Consider the following 13269-nt stretch of genomic DNA (forward strand, 5'->3'; position numbering starts at 1 on the left):
TAGGCATACAGAGACTATCAGAGTCAGAATCCTCAGTGACATCATGAAGCTGCTTCAGCATCCCAGGATCTCCAGACTTTGTTTACCAAAGAAAAACTCTTAGATGTGTGTCTCATTACTTTGCATCACATTCTGCCTATATGCTCTACCTGAAGCAGAACTTTAGCTCCTTTACCAGGAGTCACTGCCTTTCTACAGGGTCAAGCATTTTAGAATAGAGCCCAGTGCAATTCATCAGATGCTGTCTGGCCATTAGAGAACAGGGTAACTATCAGCTCCCCATCTCTTTCACTGCAAGATAGCCCTAGAATAGCTTCTCCAGCAGTCTTTAAAATGATAGCTTCACGCTGAGGTTACAGACAACCAAAACACTAAATCTTCCTAATCTCAGTGAAAGTGATGGTAAACCAAACTTCCCCCACTTTGTATGTACTCAGTCTGGTGTAGAACTTAAGACTTATCCCATTACATTCCCTAGTTGTTGTAGATTATTTATTATGCCATACAATGGAAATAAACTTTAAATTATGATAATGCGAGTGGGGGACTTTGGTGGATTTCATGGTGGGCAAGGTTGACTGATGCCAGGGACAAACATGGCAGGCAGACAGAGCTTAAGTGAGAGGTTTTATTAGAAAAGGGAGGAAAGAGAAAAGAGGTAAAGAGACACACAGACAGAGAGAGAGAGAACAGAAAAAAAGAGGCAGACAGAAAAATCCTTTCTGCCACAGGGGAACAGCAGGAAAGAGAGTTTAAGTGGGCAGGGTTCTTTCTTTTAAAGGGGTCCTTTGCAGCTGGGCTGGCCAGGGTACTGAGTGAGTGCATTCTGCCAGGTGCCAGGGGCAGGTCATCATAATTTCTGAATCATTACATCCTCTAAATAATTATCCATCCTAGCATACATACATCCTAGCTTACTTGGTAAGCAGGTGTCCTGTGTCACATTCAGTTTTCAAGGATTATGGTCAAGGCAAAAAAACTCTTGGTGATCACTGAAGGCATCTTTCCCAGCAGGCTGGGAGTACATTATCACTGTTCTGTGGATAGCAGTTCAAGCAGCTCAAGTTCCCAAAGGTCTGCTCCTTCTCCCAAGAACTCACAGTCAACAACAGGAACACAGAGGAGCAGTGGTTGAGTTTCAGAATTCTTCCTCCCCAACTAGTATGACTGGTGATACAAGCTGACACATGGTGGAGATGAGCAAACAGGTAGGAAAGCCATTCACATAAAATATTTAGATTAAAAAAGGGAAATCGCTGTCCCTTTAAAAAGAAAAAAATTCTATTAGTACACTGAGTACAGAGTCGGGGCTCCAGTGGTGATTGATTGACAATGCAATGTAAATTCCAAAGCCACCCCATTTGCATAGATATTGATTGCAGTGGGCTTCAAAAGACTGAGCATGCTGCTTTACAGATTGGAAATGAGTGTCTTTTACCTTAGCCTGTCACAAAAAAAAAAAAAAACAAAACAAAACTAAGACTGTAAATGTTAAATGCTATAAATATGCACATGTGAAAATGTATTTATTTATTTCTAATGATAATGTATTAAGTGTAATACTGTGTTAAATTAATATATGCAGAGTAAGATTTGACTTATGCTGATTGGATTATCTTGTTTATGATTATTGTTATTGACTTTCAGAATGCTATATAACTATTTTCTGAACAAAGGTGCAGTATATCACACACAGTTCAAAGCATTTGAATATTGACAAATTGTTACATTAATTTTATATAGTTCAGTCACTATAAAATAAGCATTCTTTGTATTTATAAATATCATCCCATTATAATATTATACAGAAATATTTAAATATATGCCTATTACTATATAAGGCTCTAAGTGAAATATAAATATACACAACCAATTGCAATGATTTATTAATTATTATGTAAATATAACATAAATTGTTACATTTGTACTTAACTGATACAATACTTATTAATTGGTTTAAAATTAATTTAACTAAATAAGTCTATCAAACACATTTATGTCAAGCATATTCATGTCATACATATACACATCAAACTTTAAATCAATTTGTTAACTTTTAAGACAGGGAATAAATTTTATACTTTATTTTCTTTTTGGATATCAAGATTTTTCCAATTAATACACTTAGCTTTAGCTGACATTTAGATTTTAATTATTTTTTCAATGAGTAATCTGAAAAATGCAAATGCTAATGACATTACAGTTTGAACCACTCTAATAACCCCCACCCCTTTCTTTGGTAAGGGAAAGTTTTCCAAATTAGGGTCTAGATTTTTGGCCATGGCCAGTGTCTAGTCACTAGTTAAATTTAAATTTGAGAAGTAATACTGTCTTATTACTCTTACAAGGTTCACTTTTCACATTTACTTTAATGCTACTAACTAGACTGCATGTTAAGAAGGAGCTGGAAGTACACTCATGAAACTTAGGTAAGGATGACATGCTAGGGGCCGCTTATTGTTCCTTAGGTACCATCTACCTTAGTTATTGAGCAGGTGTTTCTCACTGGCCTAGACCTGACAGTTAAGACAGGTTAGGTGGCCATATAGTCCCAGACATCTGCCCACCTCCACTGGGATTATAAACCTATACTACCATGCTTAGCTTTTGTATGTGTTATTTTTATATTTATGTACTGCATGTATGTATGTGTTTGTGGTGTGTGTGTGTGTGTGTGTGTGTGTGTGTGTGCATGCAGAGACCAGAAGTTGACATCAGGTATCTTCCTTTATAGCTCTCCACCTTGTTTTAGAGACATGGGCTCTTGTTGAAACTGGAGTTGACACACTCAATCAGACTAGCTAGATAGCAAGCTCCAGTGATCATCTTGTTTTCATAACCCTGGTGTTGGGGTTGCAGTGTATGCTACCATGCCTGCCATTTGACATGGGTTCCCACGGTTAAACTCAAGCCTTCACGTATATAGGACAAACATTTTACTCACTGAATTTCCTTTTCAGACCAATAACTTGTTCTTGAAGATGACTTCACATTGTTACTGTAAAACTTAATCAATTCTGAATCATCTGGAAGGAATTTTATTAGTCCCATTAGCTAATACATTTGTCTTTAATTCATACTAAATATGGAAGTATAGAAATGACGATTCCTTCATTTACAGTGACAGTCAAAACTACCAGCAAACAAAAAGAAAATTCTAAGGTCATTTAAAAATAAATTAGGACAAAATTGGTGGCACACACCTGTAATCCCAGCAAGTAGGAAATTGGGAACCAGAGGCAGGAGAATGCAAAGAGCTTGAAGGCAGCTTGGACAACATATCAAGACCCTGTTTCAAGGCAAACTAACACAATTAAGTTCACTGTTACCAGACAGCATGTTAGTAAGGTTAGCATACTAACCTTAAGGACAAATGTTTCACTCAAACTTATGATTTAAAACAATGTAACACCTTCAATGGACTAGAAAAATGTCACCACCTGGAAAGAACAACCATGGCAGCATGAAAACCTGGGCCTGGATCACTGTCCCAGTGGAAAGGAACAGTTCTGCCTTCCCTATGATGTCTTCAATGCTTGTCCTCTCAGCTGTGCTGTTGTAGATCTGCTTCAAGATGTCCATTCTCACCGTTTTGATCCTCCAGCCCCACACTCCAATTCCCTCCACAGCCCATTCCATGATGAACTGTGCTTCAGACACATTACTTGAGGATATGGTGAGTAACAGTCCATTTTACAAGACTGTTTTGACTTTATGAGTAAAATGAAGATTTTTTAAAATGCTGCTATAGTAGAAATATTATATATATATATATATATATGATTCTAGTATATCTGATTATTAAAACAGTCCATTTAATGGAAATTATATAACAGCAATAAGATGAAGAAATGATTCATCACTTGTAATTGGAGTTTGCCTTTATATATGGCTTCCTTGCTGCTGAGATGGACTTCCTTATACTACAGGAAGGTAAGCTTGTCTGGAGTTTCTCTGAGCAAGTATTCTGTAGCAATTTAAGATGTTGTGGACCTACTGATAATTTACACATAAATTATGCAACTGTGAAGTTTTCTTTCATTCTTTTTTTCTTTTTTCTTTTTTTTTTTTTTTAGAGGCCTGAAGTGACTTTGCTTTTATTTCCTTCATGTTAAGCCAATCATGAAATTTCACAGTGATTTCTAGGGTGGGGTAGAAGGAAAGCATATTCAGAACGATTGAGGCCACAGTCTGGTTAGCCTGAGAAGGTGCAAGCCGGGAGGCCTCACTGGGGAAGCTGGAGGAGCATTGACTGCCCTGCTGGCAGGTAGATGATGTTGTGAGAGCATGAGAGCTGGTAAGCAATGTCCTCAGCAGCTTCCACCTTAGGCAGCTCAATCAGGCCATCCCCTGTGGTGGCCAGGGAGTTGGCAATCAGCTCAGCTGCCTTGGAGTCACCCTCAGCAGAGATGATGGCTGCCTTCTTCTGCTGCTCAGCCTTTTCTACCACAAATCTGGTCCTCTCTGCTTTCTGTTGAGCCACCAGTTTGGCTTCCACTGCTTCTCTGAACTCCTTTCCAAAGGTCAGATGTGTCAGAGACACATCATCCAGGATGAGCACAAATTTCGCTGCTCTCTCTGTGAGGTTGTCGCTCACCTGCCTGGAGACCAGCTCTCGCTGGATGATCAATTCTCCAGCATCAAATCGAGCCACCACTGACTTGAGGATCTCTGTGGTGATGGATGGCAGCACCCACTCATCATAGTCCTCACTGATGCTGGTGTAGATGCGAGGAAGCTGGCTGGCCATCAGCCAGAAGAGGATGCGTAGTGTGATGTTGAAGTTCTGCAGTTCTTTGCTACCAGTGATGACTGGTATATTCCGTGGTCATGAGCGGCAGTCAAAGATAATAGGTTTCTGTACCCAAGGGATGAGAAAGTGAGTTCCTTCCCCTACCACAATGTCCTGTACTCAACGGAATCGGTCATCCACATTATATAAGGCAGAGTTCACCACGCCTCCTGCAGCCGCTAAAGTTAGGCCGAACTTTCCGATGGACTCAAACACTTCGGCAGCCATGATTCCTTCTGTTGTACCCACTCACACCTGCTTTCACGCTGACCTCCACATGAATTCCCCCTCAACTGTGAAGTTTTCTAAACAGTCTTCATGTTATTTATGGTAAATTAGATCTACAATACACATGCACACACCACATATGAACATATATGTGGTGTGTGCCCTAACACACAAGTACATTAACACACATGAACACATACACACTCAAACAAGCATGCTCACACACACCTGAACAGACATACATACACATACAAGTATACTCAGACACACACACATGCTTACATACAATACACACAAATATTTTCACACACATACATACACACACAAATATACACATGCATACATACAACATATACGCATGTACATGTGTGCATGCACACACTCATACACAAATGTATATGCATATTGTGTACACATACACAAGTACACACACACATACACATACAAAGTGTACTCATCACATATGTAAGGACACTCACAGACACACACACCTATGTACACACACATGCAGACACACACTGACACACATATACAAACATCAAGGAAGCTCAAGTTCCTTATAGAAGAAAATGGTACAGTACATGCATATAGTCATATTTATGTATACAACACTTTGATACTTTATTCCTTAACCATTATAACTCTGTGACCTATAATAATTGTGAAGGTTTGGCAAAAAAAATGGTGATTTTAAATTTTAATGCTAATATTTACACTGCTATCCATAATCACAGTGATACTACAACTTCTTTACATGCCATTCTTCAAGAAAAAAGTTCCGAATTTAACCAAAAAATTAAGGCTCACTAAAAATTCTGTTCTATAAAATATGTAACAAAAGATATTTCACTGCTAGGGTGAAGCGCTTGTCTGCAAGTCTGAAGCCTCAAGTTGGATCCCAAACACTTCAAAAAAAAAAAAACAACCAAAAAACTAACACTGTATTATATAAAACTGGTTGTAATTTTTCAGAGGACTTAGTCTTCCTAAATTAAAAGTAATCTATATTAAATTACATAAGACACCACTGAGTAGACTAAACATGGATGCATACACCCTTAATCCCAGCACTAGAGAGGTTGTCTGTCTGAGATCTCTCTGTGTTTGTAACACTGTAACATAGTGAGTTACAAACCAAACAGATACATAGTGAAACACAGTGAAACCCTGTCTCAAGGCAAGCAAGCAAAAACAAAAAATCCCCACTAAGTACAGCCAATTTGTCTTAACCTTAAGGTAACTCCAAAGATGTTTTTGTAGGTAATTTGGAGGTATAACTTTCAATTTCTTTTTAGACATCTTAAGAAAACTGAACATACTAATATATCATACTATTATGAGCCATTATAACATGTATACAAAAGACAGTTCTTAAAAGACATGATATTATTTGATCATTTGATTTTACAAACAAAAGACTAAGGTGACCACACCTAGTCTGAAAATACAAAAAGTTGCTAATTAAAGGCATTAGTTTATATAACCTGCAGAAAGTGTCTTACCACGAAATGCTAAACTATAGGTCATTAGTCCTCAGCAGGACTGTGGCCCCAACAGCAAACACACTTGAACCATTTCAGACAGATGGGCCCATTATAAACCTTCAAGACTTCAATACCAAAGCTGCCCTACTTAGCCAAGACCCCTTACTCCAACATCCGGAGCCTGACACGAGTGCTCATCAAGGAAGAACAGCAATAGAAGGCGAAGCCACAGGGCAAGAAGGCAGCAAGAGATATTGGCAGGCAGCCTGGGAAAGACTGAGGCATTGGCACAGCAAAAGGGAGGGGGTCCACTTTGAGCTAACTGGGGGTTTAAGGACTTCCGCAGGAAGTATATCTTCGAGGCGTATGGGAGCTAACTTTTAAGCTGTTCTACTAATAGCAAAAATTGGCTTAAATTGACATCTGCAGAAATTTTCAACCCAAATCATCTGACAAAATAGTCAAATCTTAGAAATAGATGTGTGAGTGCACCTGCTTTTCTCACCGCCGTGCATAAAAATATTTCAAACCCAGACATGCCATCCATCTGATGGCTGGTGTGCCGGCGGGCGTCTTCACTTCGGAGGTTAGTAATGTCTCTGACAAAAAAACAAAACAAAAACAAAAACAACAACAAAAAAAACCAAAAAAACAAAACAAAACAAAAAACAATAAAACCCACTCATTTCTAATCTATAATATTGGTGACAAGAAGCTCTATTTGATGCCCTGGATGGAAGCTGATAGACATCTCACCTCTGTGAAGCCTCTGGAGCTAGGAGCAAAGCCATAAAGGAACACGTTCATTTAAAAGCCTCAATATCATTAATATCCTGTAGTATTTATATTAAGCACACCTTGCTATAAGACAAGCATAGTTCTTTTTTCATCGGATCTAGCTTGTTGTAGGCATGGAGTGGTTAGAACAAGGGAAAGCCTGAGCGGTCCTAAACTTATGAAAACCCACACTTAAATCCAGGACTCTGAGCCAAAGACACAAAATCCTCAGTGAGTTTGACTGTGGGGTGGGGGGTGGTAGTGGTGGTGGGGGGCGGGGTGGTTCAAACAACTGAAGAAATAAGAAAAGGATGCCAAGAAAGTCAGCTGCGAATGGGGATATTACTAATAGTAAAAATCAAATGAAACAAAATTCTCAGTGATTTTTTTTTCATTAAAAGTGATATTTGAGGCAAAAAGGGGGGGTTGCTCAATTGAAACTGAAGATGTCAGCCTTCACACAGAGATCTTAGTACTGCATAATTATGATGCAATATTCAAGTACATCTTATATTTGGTAGGAACTACTCTGATTCCTTTACTTAAATGGGACATACGTATCACATACCCCCCCCCCCAAGCTTCAGGGATCTCCAAGAAAGGGGTAAGAAAGACTATAAGAGCTAGAGGTGGTGGGTAACATCAGTGAAATTGTCTTCTTCAGACACAACAGGACAGATACACACATGAACTCATGGTGATAGTGACAGCATGCCCAAGACCTGCACAAGCTCAAGGCAGACAAAATCTCAGCACAGAGGGGAGAGGATGGGTGTGGATTCTACCCACTAGCTGAGGAGCCAGGAGAGGGAGAGTCAGTTTTCATTAATGGTGTGACCCCGGGTGGTCTGACCACATGCCAGGGGCAGCCCCCACTCCCAAGACTAGCTGGGCAACACAAACTAGACTGTGTGGTGAGAAGGGGGGGGCAAAGAAGATGAGATGGGAGAAGGAAGAGGACTCAGGATGGGTGGGAAGGGATGGTAGAGTGAGGTGGGAATATGTGCAAAATATATTGCATGAAGTTTTCAGTCATAAAATCTTGTTTAAGACAGATTATAAAATAATGTACTCCTCTGAGTATTTACATACCATGTACACATAATAATTAGCGCATATAATTTGAAAACAATTACTTTAAACTTCTAAAGTCAATGATGTTTATAATCTTCCCATGATAAGTCTGCCCTCAAGGAAAAGAGCCAAGGCTCATTTGTAGGTTTAGCTTTTTATACCACTCAAGGCACAAATGATAAATCACTAAACCTTAGTTTCTGCATGTCTTATGGGACTTTTGTGAAAAAGTCTCCTTCCTATTATCATCCTCTGCAAAACACAGTAAGAACTGGCTCAGGATTGTGGAAAACACACCTATAATCACAGAACTCAGGAGGTGGAGGCAGGAAAATTACAAGTTCAAGGCCAGATTGAACTAGAATGCCCCTGGAAATAGCTTTCTTTTTCCCTTTACTTCATCATGTCTTTCTTTCATCTATTTGCTAACATTAAAAAGCTATTGTTCTTGTCCTCGGTGCCCTCCACCCAGATGCAGAAGGTTAGTCCTTATTGCTGAAGACATCATAACCTAAAAGCAAGTTGGGGAGGAAAGGGTTTATTTGGCTTACAATTCCACATCACTGTTCATCACTGAAGGAAATCAGGATAGGAACTCAAACAGGGCAAGATCCTGGAGGCTAATGCAGAGGTCATGGATGGGAACTGCTTACTGACTTGCTCAGTGTGCTTTCTTATAGAACCCAGGACCAGCACAGAGATGGCACCACACACAGTGGGCTGAGCCCTCCTACATGGATCATTAATTGAGAAAAAGCCTTACAGATGGATTTCATGAAGGTATTTCTTCAACTGAGGCTCCTTCCTCTCTGATGACTCTAGCTTGTGTCAAGTTGACACACAAAACCAGCCAGCACAACAGGAAAGCAACCAACAGTCTACACATCTATAGTGTCTATGAAACACATTAATGACCAGAATGGCATAATAGCCCTAAGTAGGTGCAATAGAGGCATGCATACTTTTGCAGTAATCAACAGCTCTCTAATTGAATTTAAGATATACTCAACAAGAGGGAAATCATGCCTGGTACTGAAACCTAGCTAACTACTCAGTTCTAGTAAAGTCATAGATAATGGAGGACAATCAATAGCCACTAGTTTACTAAGCTAGCATAATTCCTTATAACAATCTAAACGTTTTTCCTTATACCCACAGGTAAGTGTAGTCCTTACCCCTCATCAAGGAAACTTCTCTTTGCAACAAATGGAGAACATTTAAAAAAGCCCACAACCAACCAAAATTAGAGCAAAGTTGTGGTGCCCAGGCCCAATGGATACAACTACAAAACACTCCCACACACACGGCTCAAGTATCATTGCAGAAAAGGGGATTGAAAGATTGAAAAACCCAGAGGATCAGGGACTTTACTGTGAGATTACGTCTCCCAGAAATGTCAGAAGCTACAACCATGAAGTCTCACCAACACAACTGCCCAATTGTAAGCTGAACAAGAACACCAATGAACAAGTCAAAGAAGACAGAGGAAAGCCATAGGCCTCAACCCTACACTAAGGATCAGGGTTCTATGTGGAAGAAGGGCCAGAAAGACTGTAAGAGCTAAAAGAGGTGAATGATTGTAAGGAAACAGCCTCTTCTAGACACAACAGGACTGATATGCATATGAACTGAGAGACTGTGACAGCATGCACAAGACCTGCATCAGGATTTACAGGCAATCAAGAAATGCAGAGAGCAGGAGAATAATCCTCCCTGGGGAAGGGTATCCAAAACCAAGTGGTCAGTCCTGAAAATTCAAGTAGCATTATACAGACTGAGCAGATTGTATCTAAGAAAAAAACAGAAAAATCATGTGTGTGTGTGTGTGTGTGTGTGTGTGTGTGTGTGTGTGTGTGTGTATACAATGGCAATTAATAAAAAAAGAAGCCATGAATTTGAAAGAGAGCCACCAGGAGTACAAAAGAGTTCAGAGAGAGAAAAGGGAAGGGAGAATTGTTGTAATTACATTATAATCTCAAAAAGAAAAAGAAAGAAAAGACTACACATTCATATTATTTTGATATACTAAAAATATAAGAACAGCAACTAAAAAATTAGAAATATTTGTAATCCTGTCAGGAGAATATTACATATGTATTTATCCATGTGTTTATGTACATTTTATGTACATTTTCCCACATATACATACTAAGATATATCGTGCTTTTCTCCCCTATTTCCTTTAAGGCATCTTTCATGTTCATAAAAATCCATCTCATTACTGGTACTAGGAGAACAGTGATATTCTGAGTGTGTTTATAGACATAAACTTTACAACTGAAGAAATAAATTGCAAAATATTTGCAACAATAATTATACATTTTTGTTGTTGTTGTTTTGTTTTGTTTTTCGAGACAGGATTTCTCTGTATTGCTTTGGAGCCTGTCCTCTGAAGACCAGGCTAACCTCAAACTCACAGAAATCTGCTGGCCTCTGCCTCTCGATTGCTGGGATTAAAGGCATGCACCACCAAGGGCTGGCTAATTGTAAAATTTTTAAGTTAAAATTATTTTTTTACATATAAAAATAACTTTGCTGGTAAAATTATTTCCATGTTTTAAAATAAATAATTCTGTAAGTCATTGAGATTATTTGTTAAGAATCAATTTCTGGGTTAGAAAAACTATAACAATTCATCCTCATTAATATGTATAAATACTCATTGTGTCACACACAATAAAAAATGATAAATGAAAAAATGGTATTTCTAGATGATTTCAATTTGTACATTTTCCTTAGAACTCATTTTGTACATTTACTGGTTATTTTTATTTTATTTTATTTTACTTTATTTTTGTCTGGTGTGAGTTAACAAAAGCAAACAAATGAAAATACTCTTCCTAGTTTCTATTTAGATGTCCATTTTTAGCTGGCTTCTAAGATTTGCTTTATAAATTAGAGTTTTGAATTCCCAGGCTGGCAATCTGTCTTTCAACCTTGTTCATGCTGTCTTTTATAGTAGTATCATTTACATTTAATATGATAAAGGCACAAATATCTCATGCCATCTAAAATTATTACACTTGTAGTTATTTTAAGATTCAGTCAAGCAGTGACAAGGACAAGGTTTATTTTTCCATCTGAAATAACTAACATCCTGGGCAAAACATATGCGAAAAAATTTTTTAATAAAAAAATCAAAAAATAAACTATAATGACTCCTTAGATACAAAAAATAAATAAACCAGTCAAGACCTGAGATTGGTCATCCTACTGCCTACAGAGAGGCAAGCATAACCAAAGTCTTCCTGAGTTGAGGTGATACAACAGGAATCTCAGGAGGTCAAGATACTTAAGAGTTGGCTAGGAGTAACCAATCACATTTTGGCTGGATTTAAGGCTCACTTTAGAAGGTAGAATCCATGTCTGTTACTGATTAAAGTGGCCAAGGACTAGATAGGTTATGGGCCCTAGGGGAAAACCCAGGTCTAGTATTATCTAGCTGAGGATAACCTACTAGTATTATTCTGCTAAAGATACACAGCAATAGATGACTCCTAATGACAACCTATAGATCAATCAATGCATCGCTCAACCCTCATCAGAGAAGCTTCTTCCAGTGAATGGTAATTAACCCACAGACTCACAACTGAACCATGGGCAGAGAGTGAGAGACTTTGGAGCGCTGACCCTAAGTGAGGTCATCAAAACCTCCTGAAAGCCTATGTGGAAGAGAGGGCTGAAAGATTCTAAGAGTGGTGGGCCACTGCAAGGAAACAGCCTCTTTCAGACACACAGCAGTGATGCATACATGAGTGAAGAGTGTGTGATGCCTGTACAGCATGCGCAAGGCCTGCACAGACTCAAGCCAGACAAAATCCCACACTAAGAGGAGGAAGTTGACACAAAGTCACACCCCTAAAGAGAAAATTAGTCTTCTCCAATGGAGTGTCACTGGGTATATCAACCACACTCCAGGGCAGGCTCCAGGTTCCAGGATTGGTTATCTAACACAAAATGGATTCCATGCATTTTTTTCCTTGAACTTTTTATCTTGTTTTGGTAATTTGGGTTTTTTTGTTTGTTTTTTATTGTGGTTTGTTTGGTGTATGTAGAGGGGTGAGTTTTGGGTAAGGAGGATCTGTGAGGAGGGAGGGAAGAGAGGAAAGACTATGATTAAAATATATTACATGAAAAATTAAATAAAGTGTTAAATGGTAAGAAAGGTAAGGGGTGAGGAGTATGAGAACAGATGTTAAAAAAGAAGCATGTGTATGTATATATGAAAAAATTACAGTAAAGTCCATTAACTTATTTAACTGTTCTGTGTCAATGAAAACAAAGCCAAGAACAGTGGCATAGTTCTTTAATCCCAGTACTTAGGACAGAGAGGTAGGTTCTCAGTGAATTCAAGGGTAGACTGGTCCACATAGTCAATTCCAGGCCAATCATGGCTATAAAATGAGACTCTGTCTCAAAACATAATAAAATAAAATGATTTTGAAGCCCACAAAATTAAATTTTTAATTAATAATTTTAAAAGTTAAGTGGTCAAGAATCAGAAAAGCCATCTACACAAAACTAATACTAAAAAAAAAAAAAAAAAAGTCACTTAAGAAAAGATTAACCAGGTCAAGAAAAGAACCATCCAAAAAAAATTAAAGCTAAATAAAGCTGACACTTACACAGAGCTGAAAATAGTTCAGGCTCCCAGCAGCAATGCTTCATGGGACACTGGGTAAAGTTCCCGGAGGAGCTTTGCCACAGTGGTGGGGCAAATGACCCTGAGACCAGTAGCTGCTCTGACCCTTTATGTTGGTGGCCAGACTTAACAATCAAATGTTTTCCAGCTAATCCACACACTGAAGAACAAGCTTCAGGGGTGTTTGCAATGAGAAAATATCAAGCATTACCAAAATAAAATTCACCAGCATCCAGTATGTTATCACCAGGCATATAATGAAGCAAAAAATA

The 13269-nt window shown here is 38.5% G+C and overlaps 1 protein-coding gene and 1 pseudogene across 3 annotated transcripts in view; both read right to left on the reverse strand.

Moving 5' to 3' along the window:
* Positions 1 to 13269, reverse strand: part of Atg10 (autophagy related 10) — a 248271-nt gene that overhangs the window by 139095 nt on the left and 95907 nt on the right. The window lies entirely within an intron of this gene.
* LOC127221053 (prohibitin 1-like) lies at positions 4206 to 5075 on the reverse strand (annotated as a pseudogene).

The sequence above is a fragment of the Phodopus roborovskii genome, unplaced genomic scaffold (assembly GCF_943737965.1).
Source record: "Phodopus roborovskii unplaced genomic scaffold, PHOROB, whole genome shotgun sequence".
Classification (NCBI taxonomy): Eukaryota; Metazoa; Chordata; class Mammalia; order Rodentia; family Cricetidae; genus Phodopus; species Phodopus roborovskii.